An 18,043-nucleotide genomic window follows, 5' to 3' on the forward strand; every position below is an offset into this window, starting at 1 on the left:
TGTACACTTCCAGTATAGAGCACAGAGTTACAAAATTACTCTGGAGAGCGTCTCAAAGCAACCTTTGCAATCGTACTTTCACAGTGTTCACAGCCCCATTTTTACAGAGTTCATCGGGCAAGCCATTACCGGTGCCGCTGTAGAAATCATCGCCGGATTACAGCTCGCTGCTTAGCTCCCCAATTGCGCCCACATGCAATTTTTGTCGCAATGCCTCGGTAAATGTGTTTGTTTTGCATCGGTGGCTGAGTACTGCCCGTTAATGGATGAACAGTTTAAAGGACGAACGGGCAGGCCAATCGAGTTCAGAACATTGTTGTTGTTATTGCTGCTGCTGCTGCTGCTGTGAGCACAGTGATGGTGCCTTACTGCCCCACTGCCATGCGCAAAAACCCGCACGGCTCTGAATGGGGGAGGAATACTTAAGTTACCAAACAGAACACTGCGCACGGATGATGTGGGCTTCCCGCATAAGCCGCGTGAGTAGGATTAAGCCCAAGCAAGTTTTGATTTGAGAGTCCTTGGCTTAAAACATTCGCAGCATCACCCTCACTTGGGGTTTTGTCGCAGTGGTCCAGGTGATTTACCTCCCCATGGTCAACAGAGTTCCAATAAGATGACTCTGTTGCTGGTTTGCCATTGCGCTTCGCTTATTATCTCCGTGGCCTCCATCAAATTTAATGTCACGGATTGAGTCACGAATGGCATTGATTGTAAATTGCATTTTATAATTCTAGTACATTTTTGCGTGCGATTTATTTAATTATATATGGTGTCTTTTCCTTGGCAAATTTGCTTGATATTATGTATTAGTTTTACTGTTGGAGCCTGTTTTAAGTGGCATTATTGGTTTCTAAGAACATGCAATTGCAATTGTGTTTTGGACGTTCACAATTGAAACTCGCTTGAGATTAAATTCTCATCAAAACACATAATTGTGATCTGCCAATAATAACATATTGTATTGGATTGTTCAAATATATTGCAACTATATTTTTCCAATTACAATGTGCAGCTGTTCAATATGTTTATTTATATGTGTCTTGCAAATGTACTCATTTTTTAACCGTGTAAACTTTGCAATACATAAACAGGTATATGTCATTCACATTCGATCCTTTATGTCTCAGCACTTGAATTTTAGGTGAAATTTGACTCATTTATATGTTGCCCCAGTTCACTGTGACAGGAGATAATTTGTACTAAAGGACTTTCACCTGCTCGGTTTCAGCCACCAAGCAAAGGCCCATTGATTTATGAAATGACGGATTGATTCCAATATTTGTTTCTACCCAGGGAAATTGCCACGTTCCAATTTAGTCTAAAATTAGGCAATAATTGATAAACCTTAAACTGAATGAATAGTCCAGTGGTCAGCGTGATCAAAGCTAAAACAGTTTGCATAGCATCAACAGTTCGATTCCTATACAACCAGCTGATAACATCCTTGGGGGGATTAGCAAAATCACCATCTGCTGCAGCAGTTGACATTGAGGGCCCTGTGGCATCATTCACATCAGAAGAGTGAACCATTGTGTGCCGGTTTTCAAAGCTCAGTGTTGCACCGAACAATCGTTTCCCATTAAGCATTACGTGAATTGAACTGAAGATGTCGTTGAATGTGTTATGGGTGGTCTACTACTCCTAATTGCTGATAACCCCCCCCCCCCGGCGTTTAGCTGCATTCATGTCTGTGGAATCGTATCAATATTCAGCAAATATCATCACAACAATCGGTTAATTAGGCTTTGTGTCCATATATATAAATTCATAAGTAATGGATAGTCCTTTGTATATCTGCTGCTTGATTAAAGCTTCCCCGTGCCCCGTGTCAGTTAAGGGGGCTGTTTAACCATACTTCACTGCGCTGGTCAGTATAGGTTGGGGAAGGGTGGGGACCCAAGACTGGTGCAGATATCGCTCGCCACCGATGCCAGCCCTGGATAGGAATTTAAATCAGGTGTCTATGATCACGGTGCAATGCATTAACACTGTGTCACCGCTGCATTAATTTTCAAAGGCTAAAATTTGCGTCGGCTTCATGGAAACAACAGAGGCATTCCGAGATGAAATCTCAAAAATTCGGCTTTTCTCAACGTGACATTAATTGCACCTATAATTCTGGATGCCTTTCATATCTTCACAGGAACAACAAATACAAAAAAATCTAATTAAATTTACATCATATATGAAAGACATTTGCCCATTTTGGTGAAATATAAAATCTCACAAATATGCAAAGTTGTGATCGAACCTACCACGGATGTTCTACAGTCTCATGGCAACTGACTATCCACAAAATGAAACCATAGTTTTCCATGTGAATAGAAATGTCAACATTTTGACAACGCTCATTAACTACCAGACCTGGCGTTATAAATGTGGCGTAAAACTGTATGAATAAATGTTATTTGGTTTCTTCGCATTTTTTTGGGGGGAGGGGGGCATTAAAATCTAAACATATCAAAGCCGAGACTGTCTCTCTTTGGCACAAGTGTAGTGGGTTCGCTTGAGAGACACACAAATTCAGGAGGCAACATGTTTATTCTACGACCACAACGAGGTAACTACATAACTGGTAACCACCACGGGGTAACTATATAAACGGGTCAGGTCAGTCGGCATACTGCCTGACCCATGATGCCAAGCACGAAGACCGGAGACCGAGGAAAAGACGTAGCACAACGGGTTCCATTCCACCAGACAGCCCCGATGGGACCCCGGGACCTCCCTTTTATGCCCCCCAGCGTGGCCTGGCTCCGCCCTCGGCCACGCCCCCTTCTGGAACTTCCCAGAAGATTCTGGGCCATACACCACGTGTCCCTTCTGTCACCTTTGACCCACATCCTTACCTTGTCCTATTACGTGCCCTTGCCAGCCAATCGAGCTACTACGTCCTCAAATGCCCCCTACTCTGCCAGCCCCCAGAACCATGCTCCCCTAGAGACCTCCTCCATGACATCGTGTACTCTGCTGGCAGAGGGCTACTATATACGCAATTCCTCTCTCTGTCAGTAGATGGCTCTAAGTGCTGTAGTGACCCATTTATATGTCACTACACAAGTATGAGGTTAGCAGGCATATATTTCAACTTGTGGGTGATCGCTGGTCACATTTTGTCCTCTTCCCCTCAGGTTTTCAAAACCTTTGAAGTATGGCTCCAATATTACATTAAAAACAGACTTACGTAGGGTAATATTGTGTACTGCACGAGAGGCATGGTATATAAAATAATAGATGATGATAACGTTGTGCCTCCGAAAAAATTAGAACGATAGCAATCATAGCCTTTCATAAAAAGACATTCAATATTCTCCATTTGACGTGCTTGACAAATAAAGAAGGAAACAAGCCAGTGGTTAACCACGTACGTGATCATTTGCCACACCACCTATCTCACACAGTGTATATGCTACATACACTACAATGCAAGCACATGAATAACTCATTTTTTATAACTAAATAAAATAAGATACGATACATTCACAATGAACAAGTGGGCCACCGATTCATAATTTGACACCGGTGTGTTGTAGAGCCAGGCCACAACATTTACAAACTGAGTACACCCCGCACAGAAATCTTCTCTTATAAAGACACCCATTCATCGAGCTAAGAAAGTGTCAGATGGTGACAGTCTGAGAAGTGAAATTCAACATGTTAAAGAAGCGCTGCAACTGAACGGTTACTATGATGCACAAATCAACATGGCATTGAATACCAAAACCAAATCAAATAACAAGGGCATTGAAACTGCCCAAGTAATTAAAACGATAAAAATACCATACATTGCGGGAGTAACTGATAAACTAGCCAGATGTTTGGAAAAACAAAACATCCGAGTCAGATTTGTCATGGTACATAAAATACAAAATTTTATATCTGGTACAAAAGATGTATTACCGAAGCTATCAACAGAAGGTGTGTACAGGATTAACTGCACGTGTGGTAAATGTTATGTTGGGCAAACAGGACGAATGATCAGCACGAGACTAAAAGAACATCAGAGAAATATAAAAAAAAAATCCCAAATGCAACTGTCAGCAGTAGCAGAACACGCGTGCCAACAAGGACACTCAATTGATTTTGATAATGTTGAAGTTTTGTGCAAAACTAGCTACTACTGGCCAAGACTAATTAGATAATCTATCGAAATTGAAAGAAAACTAAATAACGTTAACTGTTCGGATAGCTACCGTCTTAGTGCTGCGTGGAAGCGAATAATCAAATAATGCATTATTTAAATGAACGCCTACAAAGGGCAGCGTACTTCAATAGCGATTACCGTTGGTATGTCTATTTTAATAAAACACAATAGACAGGAAGGACAAGTTCAAAGGGCTTGCATAATGCACATGCATAATGTACGTTGCCTCAGTAATCCCCCCCCCCCCACATTGTGCAAGAGTGAAGACTTCTCCACAAATCTGGCTGTCGCCTGATGAAGCTAGTTGTAATAACTGGCGAAACGTCGTACTTAGTTTGTAAATGTTGTGGCTTGGCTCTCCAAGACACCGGTGTGCTGTACTAGTACACTACACTATACACTACACGATACAGTACACTACTATACACTACACTATATACTACACTAGTGCTGCAATAGTGACGAATTTGCATGTTCTGTTTATGTGACATCCCTTACTAGTTGGCTGTGTCGGGTGGTGGCGGGTTTTATCGACACATTTATATATTTACGCGATCTAACCCAAAAAACCTCTATTATGGAGTTTTATTAATAGTTTATCAAAAATGTTTGCTTCATGGCCTCTTGTTCCTCCACCATCTGAGTGTTGTAATAAAGTTATATATAACTAAGAGTTATACAATACTATGAAACTTTATACACATATCGGAGTATGAAAAAAAACCTAGAACGTGTTTGAATTGGATGAGTTTTTTGTACTTGTGTAATGACAGTAGAGTCATCCTCCAGTGTGAGTGGACTAGTGGCCACGGGAGGTAATGAGAGGGGAGTCAGCCTGCAGCACGAATGGACTAGTGGCCACGGGAGGTAATGATAGGGGAGTCCGCCTGCAGCACGAATGGACTAGTGGCCACGGGAGGTAATGATAGGGGAGTCAGCCTGCAGCGCGAATGGACTGGTGGCTACAGGGATGATCGAGAATAGGAGCGTGGCCAGGTGACGGAAGAGGACAGTGGAGGCTGCTGTATTTGAACAACACTTGCAAAAACGTAGGGTACCTGCCAACAATGTTCCCCCGTTTCAAAAATTGCCACATTCTATTTGCGATCGTGAAACACGCTCACGTAATTATATCTGGGAAAATGTGTCCCATATCGCCTCACATTGTTGGTTAAATATCCACTAATCTGTCTATAAACATATATCTCCCGATGTGGCTCTTTTCCATCTGGCGCTATATAACCCTAGAAAAGTTCTGGCATTCGGGAATACATTCTCAACTGTAATTTGTTTTAAACATTGCATTCCTCAAATTGTCCAAACGAGTACAATTTGCTCGTGAATTATTCATTCAAATGTTGTACTAAAGCCAAAAACCTGCAATATGGTAACAAACAATGGCAGCCAGGATTATAATAAATAGGTAGAGCAAGCCACAAGTGCACACACACCCTACCTCCCAAAAACGTTTTAAGTTTGGGAATACAAGCACCGTATCTTATCAGGGCAGCATATGCAATCTCAAAAACACATTCTACCCAAAAAGAAAGAGATTTGCTTACATTCTGCTGCAGCATTAAATTACACACGTGGATGCACAAGACCGGTTTGACTCAATAAGGCGCGTGTGCGAGCAGCATGCTTATTAAGTACCCACAGGGTGGCACATACGGACATGTGCAATGGTGCAACAGAGTCATAATGACAGTGGTGCCTTCATAACGCCGCACATTATCCAGTTGCATGGGATTTCTGTTATCCGCAAATCTCAGGCAAGGGGTGGGGGGGGGGCGCTTATATCTACATAAAGAGGATATGCCCTGGAATATTTATGAAGAATCATGGTTATCCATAAATATTATTATCTGTGAGCCCATGTCTCCACATCATATAAGAATAGTTCCACTACACATACATTTGTAGTCTTTCCAGCATGTCCAGTGGCAGCACGCTAACAGCACCAGGGCAAATTCTCTGTTAAAGTTTCTACAGGGGATAATTGTCTTTGTTTATATCTCTGAAAAATAAGCGTAAGTACGTGAACCCGTGATGATCAGTTTGTTACATATCAAATGAGTGTTCACCTGTTAATTGAAAATCTAACCAACCAAACAACAATTTAAATTAAAGGGCCACCAACAGAGAATAGAACCATAAAAATATAATTTGAGCAGGATAACATTCAATTTTGACTATACAGCATCTGAAAAATCACAACACTGCTGTTAATCTTGGCCAATACCACAGCAAGGGCATGTGCCCATCGTTTCATACATATGGGGCCACCGGATGTTCTTGCCTCTGGCAGCCAGCTTCACTATGAATTATTATATTGCTTCTGTAGGCAAGCTGTCTGCGTAGCCTTCCAAATAAATGCATGTGACGATTACCCATGCGCAACTATACAAACACGCTGGCGAAAATATAAACAAAACGATGACTGATGTGCATTGTGCTTTCTGCGCCTCGCTCCATTGTTCTATCTGGAAATAATTCGTTGAAAGCCTTAGTGGCAAAACATGCACCATGTTGGGCTGGATTAGTCATTATATATTTCCCCAGCCCACCAACATCACCAAGTGCCTCCCTCTTTGTGTGGTGGCTTGAAATTCGGTCTGATTTAGATGCTTCATTTGTCCACATTGTATAGACACGTTTTGTTACAAGCTTGATGATTGTATTGGGATTTTTTTCGGCAGTGTGTTATCATTTTTCAGAACGACTGCAGATCACATTTATTTGTACATTTGTTATTTGTGCCATCCTTGCAGTGCAATGCGATCGTAAATGTGCTTTGTTTCATTGACGTAGTCTGCAGTGGTTCTGCAAGAGGGGAGAGTGTTACTATGGGTAATCCCAAGCGAGTAACTTGCTGGTAAATGGAAAAAAAAGAGGCACATTTGGCCCGGCTCTGTCTCCAGCTCCTCTGCTTTACTGGACATCTGTGAAAAGAGCTTCATAGCTCGTCGGATTCCTCCATTCTGAAAACGTTCGATTCTGGATTCTGGATGGCATAACCAGCACAATGTCCCCCCAGTTCTGATGTTTTACATAAAGCACTCGGCACTCATTTTAAGGTGGAGTTGAATGTAAGGGAGGCTCAAGATCTGTTCGGTTCATATATCCCTCACTACCGATGTTAGCCACGGCTGGGATTCAAACTCAGATGTTTGCCAGAATCATAGTGCAATGAGCGAACCACTGGGCCATCATTCCCCACAACAAACACACACCCGTATGTACACACATATGTGTATATATATCTAAGTGCTTTGCTACCATAGTCTAACAAGTGTACAGAGACACGGACTCTGGAGATTTACTAAGCCATCCTTTGTTTCAATGCAAATTAGCAGCTCCCACAATCCATTCCTTCTTTGTCCCTTTAACCAGCACCCACCACTTACTACCATTACTCTCATCTACCATGCTAAAGCCACCTGAGTCAATCTATCTCTGTCATCTATCTCTTCCTTGCCTGAACGTGTCTCTATCCCCCCACCCCACCGTCGCTCTCTTCTCTTTACACTGCCTGCACCTTTGACTGGCAGTAGCTGACTAGGGGGCAGCCCCAGTGCTGACGTGAGGAGATTGCCCAGAGGTCCCCTTGTGCACAGCGGAAAGGCATCGTGGAGACAAGTCAGCTCATCGTCCGCGCGCCTGGTCAGCCCAGCCCTCACAGCACCCGCTCCCATGAGCGTGCATCTGTATATATGTAAAGATCTGGACACATTCCCATCAGTGAGCTCCTCCGGTAGTCAAGGTTGTGTTGGCTGGATCATGTACCCCCGCATGCCCAGCCACCACATGCCCAAGCAGCTTATGTTTGGCTGGATAGTGCGGGCTAAATGGGCGCGGCACGGGTTGGTGAAGAGATGGATTGACGCGGTACTGGAGGATGCGGAGCTGAGTGGATTTGCCGAAGACTGGTACCACCGATGTCAAGATTGGCCTCTATGGAGGAGGCTCGTGAAGGACACTACTGGGCAGTTGGACACAGTCGCCCTCCAACAACAACGGAGGGCAGAGGAGCAACATTTACAACAACGAGTGGAGCACCGGGCGGCAAAAATGCAGCAAGTTGGCGCAGTAGGGGGCACAGGTGGTGGTCCATCTGCCAGTCATCTCAGTCAGTCGACTCACAACACCTGGGTCTGTCCCGTGACCTCCTGTCACCAGTGAGCCTTCCACACTTCAATTGATGGCCTTAAAGTGGATCTAGCCTGGCACGAGTGCTGTAGTGATGTCACCACCACATGGTGGCAAATGGAGGCTGTTAATTTTGTTGTTGTAGGGATATGCTCCTGATTTTTTTCATGACTCTGAAAAATACCTATAATTTCTTAATATGACATTTCGGAAGATTAAAGAGAAGATTGGTTTCCGGTTATTTGGGACAGGGAAGTTGACGCCATGAATAAGGTGCGACTTTGCGATTTTCCTGCAAAAATATGTCGTCACATTATGTCGAGTGACGTATATTTCTGTAATCCCGAAGACATCAATACTGTACGCAACATCACGTAAATGATCCAAATGTCTGAAAAATATTCTACATTTTCTTTAAAAATTCTAAATGTTGGAATTAGAAATTCATCTCTGGTGTGGTGGATCTGTCAGTCACCGCAGTCTGTTAACCAATAACACCTGGGTTTGTTCTGGGACCTTCTACTGACAAGCCTCTACCACTCAATGCTGTCCCAAAGTCCACCTATCTTGGCACAAGCACAGTGGTTACGTCCTTGAACATTGGTGAATAAGTGGTCTTTGTGTGTGTGTGCAGAATCATGCTGTGGTTTTTCTTTTTTTTATCACATTGTGAAATGCTGGTTGCCTGGGTTCGAATCGTGACCTTGAACAATATAATAGGCACCTTGTAACAGAACCTGACTTGGGCCTCCCCTAGGTTAACTTAACCTGACATTTGTATCTTAAGTTGTGCGACATCAACGTTCAGGAAACCAATGGGGAAGGGTGCCGTGCTGGCCACACTAAATACTCAATTGCCATACTGACCTTAATTAGTGCTTGCTAACAGCATTTGTATGTATGTATATTGGACTTATTTCGCACCGTACATAGCCAACCACGCTAATCAGAGGTGTGGGGGAAGGACAATAAACTAAACACAAAAAGCAGTTCAAAATTATTTAATTTTCAATCTACATTTAAAAGTACATAGCTGCAATGGATTTCTAATATAGGAAGGAAGAGCATTCCAGATGGCTGTAGAAGTGCATCTTCTGCGGCCGTCTGGAACGTATTGGCTTTTAAAGTAGCGTGTGCATGTGCTTGTGTGCATGTGTGTTTGGGGAAGTGGTAGTGTGGCGGTTAGCGCGTTGCGCTACGAACCTGGCCAACCGAGTTCGATTCCCGCTCATGGCCAACACCAGTGACAATTATCTGAACCGGTCCTGGACCCGGTGCGATGTGTAAACATCGCCGCTAGGGAGACAAAGGCGGCCGGGCGTGGTGTTGGCCAACCACATCCTCTTGTGCCGTGCCGGCCTTTATTAGGTTCTCGCTAACAGCACTTGCCCCTACAGTCTGTTACGGCTATAAGGGGGATCTTTGTCTTTGTGTGTTTTCCCTTACAACACTGCCGTCATAAGCACTCTCCACATATTAAATTCCGAGACAAATTCATTCTCTATTTCTATTAAACCATTAGCATATTTTTTTTATGAAATCAATGCCAGAGATGTAACGAAATAAAAGACCATTGAAATATTTTCTTTGTAAGGGAGACAAAGCCAATTGTATTAAGGTAGGGATAGTTATTTTACACAAACCAAGGCATTCAGTAATTAATAAAGGCATTCAGTAATTATTAAAAATAAAACATATTTGAATACACATTTACACATATAAATATATTATTTAATACAGTGCTCTAGGTTATTGTGCATTTTAAATAGCATAGATATTCCATATATGTTGTTCAATACATCAAGACGCATTAGTCAAATCTTCACGCCATTGTTATAAGGCCACGTAATTTTTCTTCAAGGCAATTAATCGAGACCTTAATATCATAGTTCAGCCGGAAAAATAGTGACACCACCCACAGTGCGGTGAAATACGGGAAGCTCAGTCTCTTCCAGGGTTTGGGTACTGTGCTATGAGCTGAGTGACACGAGTTCGATTCCTGGCTAAGGCTAATACCAGTGGCAAGTGTTCTCGGTATCAGTCCTAGGCGTACCCATTCTTCAACCCACAATAAACGTGTGCTGAATCGTGGTCAAACAACCTCCATGACTTACTCAACACAGTGAGGCATCATCCAGCAGTGGATTTACAAAGGGCCACAAATCAATATATTCTCAGCTACCACCACCATCACCATTACCAAACATGGAATCGATTATTACCACCAAACAATGCCCCCGGACTCCTGATTACCAAAAAAAAACTGATATATAGTCCTGCATATGACCCAACCTTAAAACAAGGCTGCATTGTCCCATAAACTAAATGTACATTGACGACACTGCTGAATTAACACACACACCTTGTACAGCGTGGCACAACAACCTCCAAAATGAGTGCTGCACATCTTTGATATTCACAGCTCACAATCTCATAACACTATACATCGGCATAAGATGTTTCTGCAATGTGTTGTGCTAATTGTGATTCATATGCAATTTGCCAAGGTTGATTAATGACGACTGCTGTTATGCACAAACATCGCAAGACAAGTGTTGCTACTTCGTGGGAAACGAACGAATGTGATGGGCGGTCGTGGCTACGCACGCCTCTAATCCAGCACGGTGGAGGCAGCGAGGGGTGGTGGATCACGTACATTTTGTGAAACTCCCTTTTCATCTGGCGTCGAGTTGCCTGCCTGGCTTGCCAAAAAGTGGTAGAGCAAATGTGGACTCTGTTCCGTCTGTATGGGATAGAGTGTTTCCCCCTCGCATGCGTGCATTTTTTTCTGGGTGCTCTGGTTTCCTCCCGTATCTATAAATACTCCTCGTATGTACTGTATGTTGAACGTCTTTGATCCAGTACATAGCCAACCGTGCTAATCGGGGGTGCACAACCAAGTGTTGAAAACATCTTATTACATAGAGAACCAGAGAGCTTGGCAAGTGTTGGTGCCAGCTCATCACCTGGCTGTGTCTGTGGTTTCTCGCGGATCTGAGTCGTTCTCACTCCAGGAGAGTGAGTGAATGATGTGCGGTGCATTACAAGTTGAAATCATTATTATATTATGGTGGCATTGTGTATAGGTTTCAGCAACGTGCAGGCTTGCATCCTATATCAACAATTATAGTGTCCGAGATTTAGGTTGTAACGACATATTACCTTCGGGCGAGACGTGAATTTCTGAAAAAAGGACAGATAACCATGTATTTTTGGTGAGACATACATCCCTACTGGCAGATTATACATAATGTCAAAGTCAAAAAATGTCTTCCTCCTTAAATGAGAGTGGAGCATTGGACCAACACTGCTGCTGATGATTCTGAGTAGTGGTGAGAATTCCACATTCGCATGTTAGGATCCGGTTTCTCTATCAAACAGCCCCCAATATTTTCCTACAGAGTGCAACTTATTTCATTGACCCCAGCAGAAACAATGGGTTGAATCGACCCATGACCAGGATTTCAACTCACATCCTTCGGATTGCGAACAACGCTCTATCCCACTGTACCACCTGGCCAACCTTCATTGAATATTTCCATTCAACGAGCATCATTTATCCTTCCAGGAAAATACTACCGAATCCTCGGACCCTTTTTCCAGATTATAAAGTCTGTGTCTGCTACAGTGCCACCTGGCAGGATTTGTTAATTGTGGGGCACGTACAATTTAATGCCTTCATTATTCCAGCACAAACACATTAGCGTTCAGCTTGAAGCGTTCAGCTTGCATTTCGCGCACCCACGCTCTCTCCTCCACCAATCACCATCTCCCTCCTTCCCTCTCTCTCTCTCTCTCCCCTCTTTCTCTTCCCTGTGAATGCGATCGTGGTCCTCTAATACAGCGGCCACTTCAAAGCCTCTCGTCGGCCCCTTAACAACTCCACGCTGCCTGCTTCATGTAGTTCTGAAACGAAGCAACACACACCTGCAGCAGCTTGTGGGGATGAGAAGAAATATACAAATAAAACACACTTTGCACGCACGCACACACACACATATAGCCTGCTTATTTAGTGTCATATACCATTGGAGCTAGCGCATTGGGCCAGCATCTATCTTCTTCTTTCATACCACCTACTGATGTACTGAAACAGGACATATGTAGGTGGTATGGCCAACATTGTGCCAGGCCACCTTTGTCTCTTCTAAGCTGAAGATTGCATACTGCACCAGGTACTCATTTTAAGGCCGAGTGGACCACTTGGAGGCACAGGTCACATCAGATACAATTTGCCAACTGACATTGCCCGTGGTTGGAACTCAAACCTAGTAAACTGGGACGTTAGGACGACGTGCGAACCAAACACAAGCCACTCGCTCCCACCGATGTTCATTGCACCAGGTACTCATTTAAGTCCAGGTCAGCCTTTCACACAGACAAGACAAAGATCCCCCGTATAGCCTTAACAGACTGTAGGGGCAAGTGCTGTTAGCGAGCACCGATGAAGGCCGGAACGGTACACGAACGAGGGGGTGGATGGCCAGCACCACGCCCGACCGCATTTGTCTCCCCAGTGGCGATGTTTACACACCGCACCAGGTACACACACAGACACACACGCACGTCTATACCCCCCGAAACCACCAGTGGTTTCCATTTGCACGGGCAGCTTCAAAGCCGTGCCGAGCTCAAGGCTCAACGTGTGCCGTCGTACAAGCGCTTAGCGGGGAGAGAAGCCGATCAGCGGCGGGGCTGCGACGCAATACGCGAGGAGGCTCTGCAGCGAGGCACGGTGGACGGGCAGACGGCGGGGGTCACGCCTCACTCTCGGGGTTTAACAACAAAAAAAACGACAGTCGTGAAGGCGGCTCTCGCAGGCGCACGTTACGAGTTCAGGGACGCGTCAGAAAAGACTCGAGGGCAAAGCGGGTCAAGAACTCACTCGCACGAGGGTGCGATATGCACCGTGGGCTGTACGTGACGGGTTTTTTTTTGTTTTTCAATCGCGTACCGCTCGTGCGCTCGGTATCGTGCCGCGAGTCGGAGAAATGTCCCTTTGGAGCTCACGCGCCGATCAGCACACCATCTCGCATCAGAGGCCAGGAAGGTGACATCACGGATTTACTTATGAAGTCACTTCAAAGGCCTCTTTAGGCAACACCTTTTATAAAGCCTGCGAAGAGTGTCCATTGCACATCAGTGAAACCAAACGGTTTGTTACAGTGCCAGAATACACCGATTTAAGTGACATATCGATGTTAATACGACACTTGTTTTGTGCAGCCATTGGCAACACATCTAAGAGCATGAATTCACTGCTCTTGAGAACCGAGTATGCCCATGGTAGGAGCCTAGATTTGGAAGCCATGATCTCAGTAGCTCTGGCTCAATGCACGTGAACCACTGGTCCACTTATGTGCACAGTATATTATGGTGTATTACATTGACTGCTGTGGTGGCATGCTGATGTGAATTCACCAACCAAATTGTGTTGATGAGCAAATCATTTATTGATTCGCGCTACTGCAAGCCATGAGGTAGAGAGGAGGCCATTCCAGTAATTTTATACAATCATCAAAGCATATCATCACACTGGGGAGCGGTCTTGGAAAGAGGCGGTCCCCCACCCAGCGTGATGAGATTTAGAGGGACATAAGACAATTCTGCATAGATCTATGGGACCTATTTGCCAGTATCAAACATTCTGAAAAACAAAAGTGGTGCTACCATCTCTGGCAATAAAACAGGCGTTAAGATGCTCAAACACAAAATCGATAGCTTTTGCAAGGCATCAAGTCTGTATAAACCACACATGCTTTATTGCAATAAAGGGTAAAACCTATTCTTATTTTTCATCAGTTCTGCATATATTTGCGTTTACCCATTATGCTCAACAACAAGGCATTATGTCCGTCAATCCCAAAAGCTTGCTACACTAGAACGCCTGATTTAATCTCCTCAGTCGGAGCCCAGGACTCAAACCTAGAATCTCACCAAAGCGAGCTTAGTCTTTAGGTAATGAGCGACATCTCACGCGGCCCTCCACACACCCCGCCCTGCTTACGATGGTCTAACAGTTTCAAACCTTCTTTTGTTACAATTGCCCCCAATAACTGTCGTTTTAGTGCAAGGTTATCAATGATCAGGGTTCGGTTTCACACGTGAGTAGGTAAAATAAAAACCGAAGTAAAAATAAAACGTTTCCCAATTTACGACCATTATCAAAACAAACAGCAATAAAATCCTCAAGGAGACTGGTTCCAGGCGAAAGAATATAAATCGCAGAGACAGACACTATCGGCACTGGGGTTGTGGTGGCTGAACAAATCACAGTCAGTGTACCGTTAACCAGCTCCACATTAAGTTTAACGTTAACCAACTCCAGATTAAGTTTACCGTTAACCAGCTCCACAGTAAATGTACCGTTAACCAACTCCAGATTAAGTTTAACGTTAACCAGCTCCAGATTAAGTTTACCGTTAACCAACTCCATATTAAGCTTACCGTTAACCAGCTCCACATTAAGTTTAACGTTAACCAGCTCGTGGTGGTGAGTTGTTATCTCCCTCGCCTGATACACCGCAGGTTCGATCCCAACCCTGACGCCTGTTGTATATTTGGAGTGTGCATGTTCGCCCAGTGGTCGTGTGGATTTTTCTCGGGATTCCCCCAGTATTTCCCTCCGCATTTAGAAACGTGCGTTTCGAGTCTTTGGCTGCAATAAATGTCCACGTGATGAGCCACTTCGTTGAGCTGTCATTTGTGGTCACGCCGCTACTGAAAAACAGCTATACCTGGTAACATTTTAAAAAGATTAGTTTTGATTTAGTTTATCTTTATAGTTGTGAAAGAGGCAGGACGCTGTGCCCTCCAGCCCGCTCACCCAGACCACCTATTCCAGTTCACTTCGTGTGTGCCCTGAACAACTGCGAGTGGGCGACTGCAATTGGATTTAAAATCCAGTCCAACGGGAGACTCAATTACAGAAACACAAAGAGCACTTAACTAATATGTCTGTACCCACCACCGAGTATGTATGTCACACGGCTAAATGTTAAGCTTCATTAATGAGAAAAAAGCATTAGAAGGAAGCTTCAAGCAAACTATAGTGGTGTCACTGTGAAGACATTTAGTTATCACTGCCATTTGTCGTGATTTCAAATGCTTTTGTGCATTAACAAAAATTAAATTCATGATGAACAGCCCAACACACAGCCTGGCTATTTGTCTCCAAGAGATGCTTATCTTTGGTTCGTACCTTCCTAAGTTGTATTTTTGCACAGGAGTAACTAAACCACAACCTTATCTGTCCTATACAAAGAAACCGTAAACTCGGCAAAATGCACAATCATTTTCGCTGACTTTTGCATAAACGCAGAACAAACAGCAAGAGCAGACAGTTTTGTTCGTGGCATAAATGCCATGAATTAGATATCTTGTGATACGAGACATTAAAATACTAGTCCAGACGAGCACTGATTTATTTAAACATAAAAGGAACAAAATTACGCCTAAATGTTATGACAATTCTGTAAAATACAAACTAAATTGGGGGTTTCCTTGCCTGCTAATGTAGCCATATCGAGAAAATATTCCACTCAATTGAAATGTCACAAAAAGACGTGGGAACTGAACGAACTTAAAAACAATTAGCCTCCTGATCTTACAAATAGATAATCGTTACATCCCTGAAGATAGACGATTAAAAGTTATAATGTAATGCACGTAGCTGAACAAGTAAACGTCAAACTAATGAATTAATCAAATGCCTTAATACAAACATGAACATTGGAACAGCGCACATAACAGCCCTGAGCCTGCGGTGGAAATTCCACATTATCAGGGTTTGCTACGTAATGAGCGAAAGAACTTCAACGTGCATACACACACCTCATTGGCTGGGGCCACATTTCAAATCAATAACCCTTGGACTCAGGCGAAACAATCTTTACTCGCAAATCCACACCTCCCACCGCGCCATTCCAGATGCCAAGAGGGCAGTGGCAGCGATGCCCCCAACTCTGAGCAAATATCCGTGTTTGCTCCGAGTCCTTGAGCAGCAAAGATGAGCTTGCTGCAAGCACTGTACATGGTGCGCAGAGGCGGGTGGGGGAGGCTGGGGCCAAGACTCCCTTTGTTGTAGTTAAGTGGCGAGAGTGAAGAATCCTCAAAGTGTGAGCAAGCTGGCCGTCTCTTGTCTCCCGACGACGAGCGGCACCTCAAAAGTGGAGAGCGAGAGAACGAAAGAGGACTCGGGCAGAGGCGACCAGGGAGGAGGGGGTGGAGGAGGAGGAGTTGTGGAAATGCATCCCAACGTCGGCGGGAGAAGGATCCTAGTTCAGCGGAGCGGCAGCGATGGGTAAAAAAAGGAACAAAATAGGAACCTCAAACAAAACTAAGGGGCGGCACTAAAGGTCACCGAACGCGTCTTTGTCCCAGAAGACACCAGTTTTATCTTCCCCTTTATTTCGCCGTTTTGTTCTCGTGGCCTGGGTGCAGTGGGGTTGCTGGCGACACCTCATTGTGTGCTAACGGCCTGTGATGAACTGCACTAAAATCCCATGGGGTCCACAACCACATGCACACACCACTGCCTCCCACCCCCACCCAGAAGCAATTCTGCCTCTGCGACTCTGATCCGCGTGTCCGTGCAAACCCGAAACTCATCCCATGGCCTCTCCAGATGCAGATCTGCAATAATTTTATCCCAGCTCCTGGGCCATTTTAGACACATTCGCTCTGTAATGCATTATAACCGGCACATCGGCCCCCAGTGTCATTTACACTCACAGCGATGCCCGTTGCGTGCGTTCCCTACAGCAAAACTCAGCCTGCAATGCGGGAAACGGGGGTGTTAGGCGTGATCGCGCGCGCGCGCGCTCACGTGTGAATTCGCGGACACTGATTTACGCACGGTTACACTCCGGCTCCCATTAATGCCGATCAAGCAGTTAAATACATAAATAAAAACTCGCAAGTATGTATTCACCAAGGCGATGCTTCATGCAGACGCACCCACACGCATATATAGATAAAGATACCCCGTGTAGCCTTAACAGGCTGCAGGAGCAAGTGCTGTTAGCGAGCATCTATGAAGGCCGGCATGGCACAGGAAGGGTTGGGTGACCAGCACCACGCCGAGCAGCCTTTGTTTCCCTCGTGGCGATGTTTACACATCGCACCAAGTACTCATTTGAGGCTGAGTCGACCTAGGAGAGGCCCAATACCGATTGAGATAATCGTCACCCGTGGGAATCGAACCCGTATCGCCGGGTTCATAGCGCAGTACATATATATAAAAACAATACATGCATGCTACAATGTGCCATTTATAGTTTCAAGTTCAAGTTTGTTGCTTTTAACAAATGATAACTCAAGTGCCTCATTAGCAAGAGCCACCTGGGCATAATCTGCTCCGGCGGCGTTGTGTTTAGAGCGACCTGGGCTCGCAATTGGAATGTTTTGACTTGCGAGGTAAAAATCATGGACTTGGGTTGACTCGGCCCATCATTTATTTTGTGATTCATCAAATTACCACCACTTCGTGGGAAGTCACTGGTGGTCATTCAATGGTGAAATGGGCCTCTCTCGGGACATGGAGAACATGGAATTTCCTCCACAGGCTCCAAGGCATTCAATAGAGATGAATGCTTCGTCATCATTCGCCCCTTGGAGATGAAATTGCTGCTTGTTGAATGCACGGTTAGTGAGCGCCTATTCAGGCATACCCAGCAGCACATGGTGAGGTGTGGGGCCATGCAAACATTGGCTTGCCCGAGCATTTCCCCAGTGTTAATACTGCAG

The 18,043-nt window shown here is 44.6% G+C and overlaps 1 protein-coding gene across 8 annotated transcripts in view; it reads right to left on the bottom strand.

Annotated features, from left to right (window-relative positions):
• The window catches only part of LOC144934742 (neuronal cell adhesion molecule-like), a 262,783-nt gene that overhangs the window by 243,650 nt on the left and 1,090 nt on the right, over positions 1–18,043 (bottom strand). The window lies entirely within an intron of this gene.

The sequence above is a fragment of the Lampetra fluviatilis genome, chromosome 11, assembly GCF_964198595.1.
Source record: "Lampetra fluviatilis chromosome 11, kcLamFluv1.1, whole genome shotgun sequence".
Classification (NCBI taxonomy): Eukaryota; Metazoa; Chordata; class Hyperoartia; order Petromyzontiformes; family Petromyzontidae; genus Lampetra; species Lampetra fluviatilis.